The following is a 9,734-nucleotide window of genomic DNA, read 5'->3' on the forward strand; positions in this document are numbered from 1 at the left end:
TCTCATGATAGTCAATATGGGCCCTCAACACCCATCAATGCATGGTGTTCTTCGACTGATCGTTACTCTCGATGGTGAGGATGTTATTGATTGTGAACCCATATTAGGGTATTTACACAGAGGAATGGAAAAAATCGCGGAAAACCGAACTATTATACAATACTTACCTTATGTAACAAGGTGGGATTATTTAGCTACTATGTTTACAGAAGCAATAACAGTAAATGCACCAGAATTCTTGGAGAATATTCAAATACCACAAAGAGCCAGCTATATTAGGGTAATTATGTTAGAATTAAGCCGGATAGCTTCTCACTTGCTATGGCTTGGACCTTTTATGGCGGATCTCGGCGCACAGACTCCTTTTTTCTATATTTTTAGAGAGAGAGAATTAATATATGATCTATTTGAAGCTGCTACAGGTATGCGAATGATGCACAATTACTTTCGCATCGGAGGAGTAGCCGCCGATCTACCTTATGGATGGATCGATAAATGTTTAGATTTCTGTGATTATTTTTTACGCGGAGTTGTTGAATATCAACAACTTATTACACAGAATCCAATTTTTTTAGAGCGAGTTGAAGGAGTAGGTTTTATTAGCGGAGAAGAAGCAGTAAATTGGGGCTTATCGGGACCGATGTTACGAGCTTCTGGAATACAATGGGATCTTCGTAAAGTAGATCCTTATGAGTCTTACAACCAATTTGATTGGAAAGTCCAATGGCAAAAAGAAGGGGATTCGTTAGCTCGCTATTTAGTACGAATTGGTGAAATGAGGGAATCCATCAAAATAATTCAACAAGCTGTAGAAAAAATTCCTGGAGGACCTTATGAAAATTTAGAAGTCCGACGCTTTAAGAAAGAAAATAATTCTGAATGGAATGATTTTGAGTATAAATTTCTTGGTAAAAAACCTTCGCCCAATTTTGAATTGTCAAGACAAGAGCTTTATGTAAGAGTAGAAGCCCCAAAAGGTGAATTAGGGATTTATCTAGTAGGAGATGATAGCCTTTTCCCCTGGAGATGGAAAATCCGTCCACCCGGGTTTATTAATTTGCAAATTCTTCCTCAGCTAGTTAAAAAAATGAAATTGGCTGATATCATGACGATATTAGGTAGTATAGATATCATTATGGGGGAAGTTGATCGTTGAAATGATAATAGATAGGGTAGAGGTAGAAACTATCAATTCTTTTTCGAAATTGGAATTATTAAAAGAAGTCTATGGACTGATATCGATTCTACCCATTTTGACCCTCCTTTTGGGAATAACAATAGAGGTACTCGTAATTGTGTGGTTAGAAAGAGAAATATCTGCGTCGATACAACAACGTATTGGTCCTGAATATGCTGGCCCCCTGGGCCTGCTTCAAGCTATAGCAGATGGGACTAAGCTACTTTTTAAAGAAGATATTCTGCCATCCCGAGGAGATATTTCTTTATTTAGCATTGGACCCTCTATAGCAGTCATATCAGTTTTATTAAGTTTTTTAGTTATCCCTTTGGGATATCATTTTGTTTTAGCCGATCTTAGTATTGGTGTTTTTTTATGGATTGCCATTTCAAGTATAGCTCCTATTGGTCTTCTTATGGCAGGATATAGCTCAAATAATAAATATTCTTTTTCAGGCGGTCTACGAGCTGCTGCTCAATCCATTAGTTATGAAATACCATTAACTTTTTGTGTGCTAGCAATATCTCTACGTGTGATTCGTTAAAATAGATCTTTTTCCTATAAAATCCATTAACTATTTATATTCCTTTTCTTATTTAGTATTTGGGTTGGTAAGTTAAACTAGATAGCTATATGAGTGAAACAAAACAGCTTATAAATTTGTAGTAAAAAGAAAAAATCTCATTTCCTACGTACAAGAAAAAAGTGGAAGTAAACATAAGCAGTGTAAACTCTTTATCCCAAGGTTGATATTTTTTAATTAGTCATCATATCTTGAAGCGGCCAAGAATAAAGGATTCACGATATGGAATTCCATTACTAGAATACTCCTAGTTATTACTATAACTTAATAATCCATAAGAAGAATCCACCAAAAGTTAGTGAAGGGTTAGGAACACTAAAGTACATAAAGGATTAGTAATGGAAAATCTAAAACATTAGAGATTTTTGCCCATAAAAGGAATCATAATAAGGACTTGCAATTTGTAGAAATTATCAAGTAGTACTTTCTTCGGATTCCGATCCAGAGTATGTTCCCATTCACTTGTTAAGGAAATGGCTATCAAGAACGAATTAACCCTTTATCCATTTTTTCTTTTTAAATACCCCCTCCCTGGGGAAAGAAGAATAGTAAAAAAGATATGGAGTGCACTAGAAAAAATTTTCATTATTTCCTTCCTCTATCCATATTCATGCAGAATTGCTCATGAACTAATACCCAACTCTTTCCATTTATTAATTGAATTCCTATAACAAGTAACAAGTGTTTTATTCCAAGATTAAGTTATTACTGAACAAAGAAAAATTTTCATTATATTATAAAGGATGAGATCAATTCGGAAGCGCTTTTTCTTATTCTAGCAGACGGAATTCCTTTGGTCTAATTTAGGACTTTCAAATCTATTTTATTTTATCTAATTCTATCTACGCCCCCGGGGCTAGGAACAAAACAGTCCTTTCCTTTTTCTGATCATAGAGAAGCCGTATGAAGCTAAGGTTTCATGTACGGTTTTGAAATAGCGGTGGGAACTGTGATGTTATCACCGACTATGATTATCTAACAGTTCAAGTACAGTTGATATAGTTGAAGCACAGTCAAAATACGGTTTTTTTGGATGGAATATTTGGCGTCAGCCTATAGGTTTTCTGGTTTTTTTAATTTCTTCTTTGGCAGAATGTGAAAGATTACCCTTTGATTTACCAGAAGCGGAGGAAGAATTAGTAGCAGGTTACCAAACTGAATATTCCGGTATCAAATATGGTTTATTTTATCTTGTTTCTTACCTAAATTTATTAGTTTCTTCTTTATTTGTAACAGTTCTCTACTTGGGCGGGTGGAATTTATCTATTCCCTATATATCCTTTTTTGATTTTTTCCAAATGAATAAAGCAGTTGGAATTTTGGAAATGACAATGGGTATATTTATTACATTAACTAAAGCTTATTTATTTCTCTTCATTTCTATCACAATAAGATGGACTTTACCGAGGATGAGAATGGATCAGTTATTAAATCTTGGATGGAAATTTCTTTTACCTATTTCCCTGGGCAATCTCTTATTAACAACCTCTTCTCAACTTGTTTCACTATAAATAAGATAATACAATAATAGTAAGAATATTTTCAACACAAAAGCTCTCTCAAACAAGAGAAAGAAACATATCTTTTTCATAGATATTTAGAATGAATATGTTCCCTATGGTAACTGGGTTCATGAGTTATGGTCAACAAACAATACGTGCTACAAGGTACATAGGTCAAAGTTTCATAACTACCTTATCCCACACAAATCGTTTACCTATAACGATTCACTACCCTTATGAAAAATCAATTACACCAGAGCGTTTCCGAGGGCGAATCCACTTTGAATTTGATAAATGTATTGCTTGTGAAGTATGTGTTCGCGTATGTCCGATAGATTTACCCGTTGTGGATTGGAGATTTGAAAAGGATATTAAAAGAAAACAATTGCTTAATTATAGTATTGATTTCGGAGTTTGTATATTTTGTGGCAATTGTGTTGAGTACTGTCCAACAAGCTGTTTATCAATGACTGAAGAATATGAACTTTCTACCTATGATCGTCATGAATTGAATTACAATCAAATTGCTTTAAGTCGGTTACCAATCTCCATAATGGGAGATTACACAATTCAAACAATTAGGAATTCGTCTGAAAGTAAAATAAACAAAGAAAAATCTTCGAATTCAAGAACGATTACTGATTACTAAACTTTGATTTTGTCTTTCTGTTATAAAAATCTAATAATTCTTTATTAAACTTTAAAATTAAACTATAAAGAAAAACGAAAAACTACTGCTTATTGGAAATTATTTCTTATTTTAAATCAGACTAGATTTTCGTGATATAATATAATTTATAACTATAAGTTTATACACAAAAAAATACCCTAATCCTTTTTTCCTTCCTTGAATCCTTTAGTTTTAGTCAGTTCATGAAAAATTTTATACTATTAATTTCTTTTTATCCATAATGGATTTACCTGGACCAATACATGAGATTCTTATGCTATTTGGGGGATTTGTTCTTCTACTAGGGGGTCTAGGAGTAGTATTACTTACCAACCCCATTTATTCTGCCTTTTCGCTGGGATTAGTTCTTGTTTGTATATCCTTATTCTATTTTTTATTAAATTCCTACTTTGTAGCTGTCGCACAACTTCTTATTTATGTGGGAGCCATAAATGTCTTGATCATATTCGCTGTAATGTTCGTAAATGGCTCAGAATGGTCTAAAGATAAGAATTATTGGACTATTGGAGATGGGTTCACTTCACTCGTTTGTATAACTATTGTTTTTTCACTAATGACTACTATCCCAGATACGTCGTGGTATGGAATTCTTTGGACTACAAGATCAAACCAAATAGTAGAACAGGGTCTCATAAATAATGTTCAACAAATTGGAATTCATTTAGCAACCGATTTTTATCTTCCGTTTGAACTCATTTCCATAATTCTTCTAGTTTCTTTAATAGGTGCAATTACTATGGCTCGGCAATAAGAAAACTTAGAAAAAGTACAAATTATAAGAATTGCAAATCTAAAATAAATAACTAAAGAATCACAATTTTGATTTAGTAAAATCCATCTACTGCCAACAAATACCTCCTTTTTTTTTTTTTTTTTTTTCTTTTGTTGTGTAATTGTTCTATTGTAATTAATTGAATCGGTTCAATTCTTGCCCTCATATTGAAATGAATCGAGATTGATAAGGAGTTAGTTAATGATGTTTGAGCATGTACTTTTTTTGAGTGTCTATTTATTTTCGATTGGTATCTATGGATTGATCACAAGCCGAAACATGGTTAGAGCTCTAATATGTCTTGAACTTATACTGAATTCAATTAATCTAAATCTCGTAACATTTTCTGATCTATTTGATAGTCGCCAATTAAAAGGAGATATTTTCGCAATTTTTGTTATAGCCCTTGCAGCTGCTGAAGCCGCTATTGGACTATCCATTCTTTCTTCCATCCATCGTAATAGGAAATCCACTCGTATCAATCAATCTAATTTATTGAATAATTAGACTTTTGAATAATTAGACATAGAATCCTCTAAACAAAGGCGCACATATTAAAATAAATAGAAATCAATACTATTTTCTTAGTATTATTTGAGAATATCCATTTTTTTTAGTAGATTATTGCATAGTATTCTTTTTCACTTAAATGAATTTTTGTATTTGTAATTCATTGATATTGCAATTTGAATATTGCAATAATTTATATTGAAAAGACGATAGCCAATTTATTGGCTAATTCGAATTCGTCTGTACAATTCGTAAAATTCTTTCTTATTTCTTATTTATTGTTGAAATCCAAAATTAAAGTCTCTTGGCTCTCTTCACGCTTTCTCACAAACAGATTAAAAAATAGATTTTTTTTTTTGAAGTTTGGATAAACCATTGCTTCGTCTGGTGTCTACAATACATATGACTCATTATAGTACTAATTTCATTTTTACCAGATCGAAAAATTTTATGTTGAAAAGAAAAATTTATAGATCCAATGTCACATTCCGTAAAAATTTACGATACATGTATAGGATGCACTCAATGTGTACGAGCTTGTCCAACAGATGTATTAGAAATGATACCCTGGGATGGATGTAAAGCCAAGCAAATTGCTTCCGCGCCGAGAACCGAAGATTGTGTGGGTTGTAAGAGATGTGAATCTGCCTGCCCGACAGATTTTTTAAGTGTCCGCGTTTATTTAGGGCCTGAAACAACACGTAGCATGGCTCTATCTTATTGATACGTTACAAAAAACTTCACTCGAATCGTCTGATTCCTCTTTACCGAAGAAGCCTGTGCTCGAAATAATCGAGCACGGGCTTTTCTGGTCAAAACGTATCTTGTCTTTATCACTTTATCATGAGTTATTTTCCTTGGTTAACAATACTTGTTGTTTTGCCGATATTTGCAGGTTCATTAATTTTCTTTTTACCTCATAAGGGAAACAAAGTCGTTAGGTGGTATACTATATCTATTTGTTTATTAGAATTCCTTCTAATGACTTATGCGTTCTGTTATCATTTCCAACTGGAGGATCCCTTAATCCAATTAAAGGAGGATTATAAATGGATAGATGTCTTCGATTTCCACTGGAGATTGGGAATCGATGGACTTTCATTAGGATCTATTTTATTGACAGGATTTATCACTACTTTAGCTACTTTAGCAGCTTGGCCAATTACACGGAATTCGCGATTATTCTATTTCCTGATGCTCGCAATGTATAGTGGTCAAATAGGATTATTTTCTTCGCGAGACCTTTTACTTTTTTTTATCATGTGGGAGTTAGAATTAATTCCTGTTTACTTACTTTTATCCATGTGGGGGGGGAAGAGGCGTCTATATTCAGCTACAAAGTTTATTTTGTATACTGCAGGCGGTTCCATTTTTTTCTTAATCGGAGTTCTGGGTATGGGCTTATATGGTTCCAACGAACCAGGATTAGATTTGGAAAGATTAATTAATCAATCATACCCTGCAACCTTGGAAATACTTTTATATTTTGGCTTCCTTATTGCTTATGCTGTCAAATTGCCGATTATACCCCTACATACGTGGTTACCAGATACCCATGGGGAAGCACATTATAGTACATGTATGCTTTTAGCGGGAATATTATTAAAGATGGGAGCATATGGATTGATTCGGATCAACATGGAATTGTTACCTCATGCTCATTATCTATTTTCGCCCTGGTTAGTAATAATAGGAGCGATCCAAATAATCTATGCAGCTTCAACTTCTCTTGGTCAACGAAATTTCAAAAAAAGAATAGCTTATTCCTCTGTATCTCACATGGGTTTCATAATTATAGGAATTGGTTCCATAACCAACATTGGACTCAATGGAGCTATTTTACAAATATTATCCCATGGATTTATTGGTGCTACACTTTTTTTCTTGGCAGGAACCGCTTCTGATAGAATGCGTCTTGTTTATCTCGAAGAACTGGGGGGAATATCTATCCCAATGCCTAAAATTTTTACCATGTTTAGTAGCTTTTCAATGGCTTCTCTTGCCTTACCAGGAATGAGTGGTTTTGTCGCAGAATTAGTAGTATTTTTTGGACTAATTACTAGTCCAAAATTTCTGTTAATGCCAAAAACACTAATTACTTTTGTAATGGCAATTGGAATGATATTAACTCCTATTTATTTATTATCTATGTTACGCCAGATGTTCTATGGATACAAGCTATTTAATGTTCCAAACGCAAATTTTGTGGATTCTGGACCACGAGAACTCTTTATTTTAATCTGTATCTTTTTACCAGTAATAGGAATTGGTATTTATCCAGATTTTGTTCTCTCCCTATCCGTTGACAGGGTAGAGGCTCTCTTATCCAATTATTATCCTAAATAGGTTTGCTTTTTTTTACTCGTCTGCTCTATTAATGCAGAAATAAGTAAAAAAGTATATAATGCAGAAATAAGTAAAAAAGTATAATTAGATCTATCTCGAATTTTTGAGAACCCTTTGATAAGGCGTTCAAGGGGTTCTCAAATAAAACATAAAAGTAAAAACCTTCATTTCATGAAGGTTTTATTTTATGTAATCATTTAGGTGTTAATGTAAACGAACCATAACTATGTAAGCCTATTCCTAATAGATTTATACCAAAATAACAAATCCAAATTATAAGAAATCCTATCAAAGCTATAAGTGCAGAATTCGTACCCTTCCAATTTGGATTTGTTCTACTATGTAAATAAATTGCGAATATGGTCCAAGTAATAAATGCCCAAGTTTCCTTAGGATCCCAATTCCAATAGGATCCCCAGGCCTCATTAGCCCATACTGCTCCACAAAGAATACCTACGGTTAAAAGGGTAAATCCTAGGCTAATGACACGATAACTCCAAGAATCCAAACGCTCCGTTAATTGATATTTGTAATAATTTGGAAATGAAGGGACAGAGGTTCTTTTAAAGCACTTCTTTTTGCATAAAAATATTTAATATCACTAAAGAAAAATGTTTTATTTAAAACATTTTTTTTCTTTTTAGAAAAGAAATGGAAATTATTTCGAAATCTAATGATTAGAATAGCGGCAGATAATAAGGATCCGCACAAAAGAGTTGCATAGCTTAATAACATCATACTGACATGCATCATTAACCACTGAGATTGTAGAGCAGGTACTAGTATCGTGGATTGATGCATTTCAGTTAAAAGACCCGATGTGGCAAAGCCTTGCGTTAAAATAGTACTTGGCGTAGTTATTGTGCTTAAATCATTTTTAGAGTTCTGTATTTTAGGAATGGTATGAAGAATATACAGGGCCCATGAAAGGAAGATCAATGACTCATATAAATTACTTAATGGAAAATGTCCCGAGGAAGCCCAACGAGAAACTAAGAATCCTGTTATAGAGAAAAAAGTAACTATCATTCCTTTTTCTGACGAATCGCGTAATCCTCCAAGTTCACGAACTAATAAGGTTATAAAATGAATCGTAATCACAATTGAAATCGTTGAGAAAGAGATATGAGTTAGTATATGTTCTAAAGTTGCAAATAGCATAAGGGGAAGGTCCCATTACAAAATTGTAAATTTCGAATTGATTTCTAATCTATTGTATTCTTTTTCAAGAATGCCGCCACTCGGATTCGAACCGAGATGCTTGAGCACTGCTTCCTAAGAGCAGCGTGTCTACCAATTTCACCATGGCGGCTAACTTCAAATAATAGGTAACTTAAAAGAATAATAGCTATTATCTTGGGAATCGTCGATATTGGGAAAGTCCATAAAATTTAGGAACATTAGAGTTTTCATTAAAATAGACTTCGTTTGGTAGTATCGTTTCCATTTTTTTTTTTTACAATAAACTCTTGCTTTGCCCAATAGAAACACAAACACTGCTTGAAAGAGTTGGAACTTCTTTTTTCTAACTTGCAATTATAGAACTAATTTTTTCTAATTAATTTCCCCTTTACATTTTGAAAATTCTTTCAATACAATGAAAAAAATCCAAAAGGGTTTCTATTTAATGATGAAATTAAAATAAAATGGATAAATAGAAAAGGCTTTTTGGATTTTTTAAAAATTTCTAGAATGAAAGTCTTTATGCTCTTATTAATAAGATTTACTAACCTTATGATTTTGGAGAAGATAGGTGGAAGTTGTAAGTCCTATTGTAAGAATACTCCACTTTTCATAATTTTCCTAATAGAATATGAGGATTCTATTAGGAAAATTATGAAAAGTTCATTGATAGGAAAAGAATACTTAGCACACAGTATACCAAACAAAACTTTTTTTTTCTTGTATATATAAGATAAGAGGGGTTTTTTGTTCTAAGAATATTGTACCGAGTAATTCGACACATAAAAGTACATTCAAAGAAGAATCCAAATTATTAAATAATTGGAATTCTTTTTTGATAAGTCAATTCATATTATTCCAAAATCTTATTATTTGTTTGTTGCCCAGAAAAACCCTTTGGTTTTGGATGCTCATTACCGCTCGAAAATGATCTTGATTTTACTAAAGAATAAGATTGTACTATGGAAAAA

This window comes from Triticum urartu, unplaced genomic scaffold (assembly GCF_056163025.1).
Source record: "Triticum urartu cultivar PI428250 unplaced genomic scaffold, HENAU_Tu73 scaffold701, whole genome shotgun sequence".
In the NCBI taxonomy this organism is placed as follows: domain Eukaryota; kingdom Viridiplantae; phylum Streptophyta; class Magnoliopsida; order Poales; family Poaceae; genus Triticum; species Triticum urartu.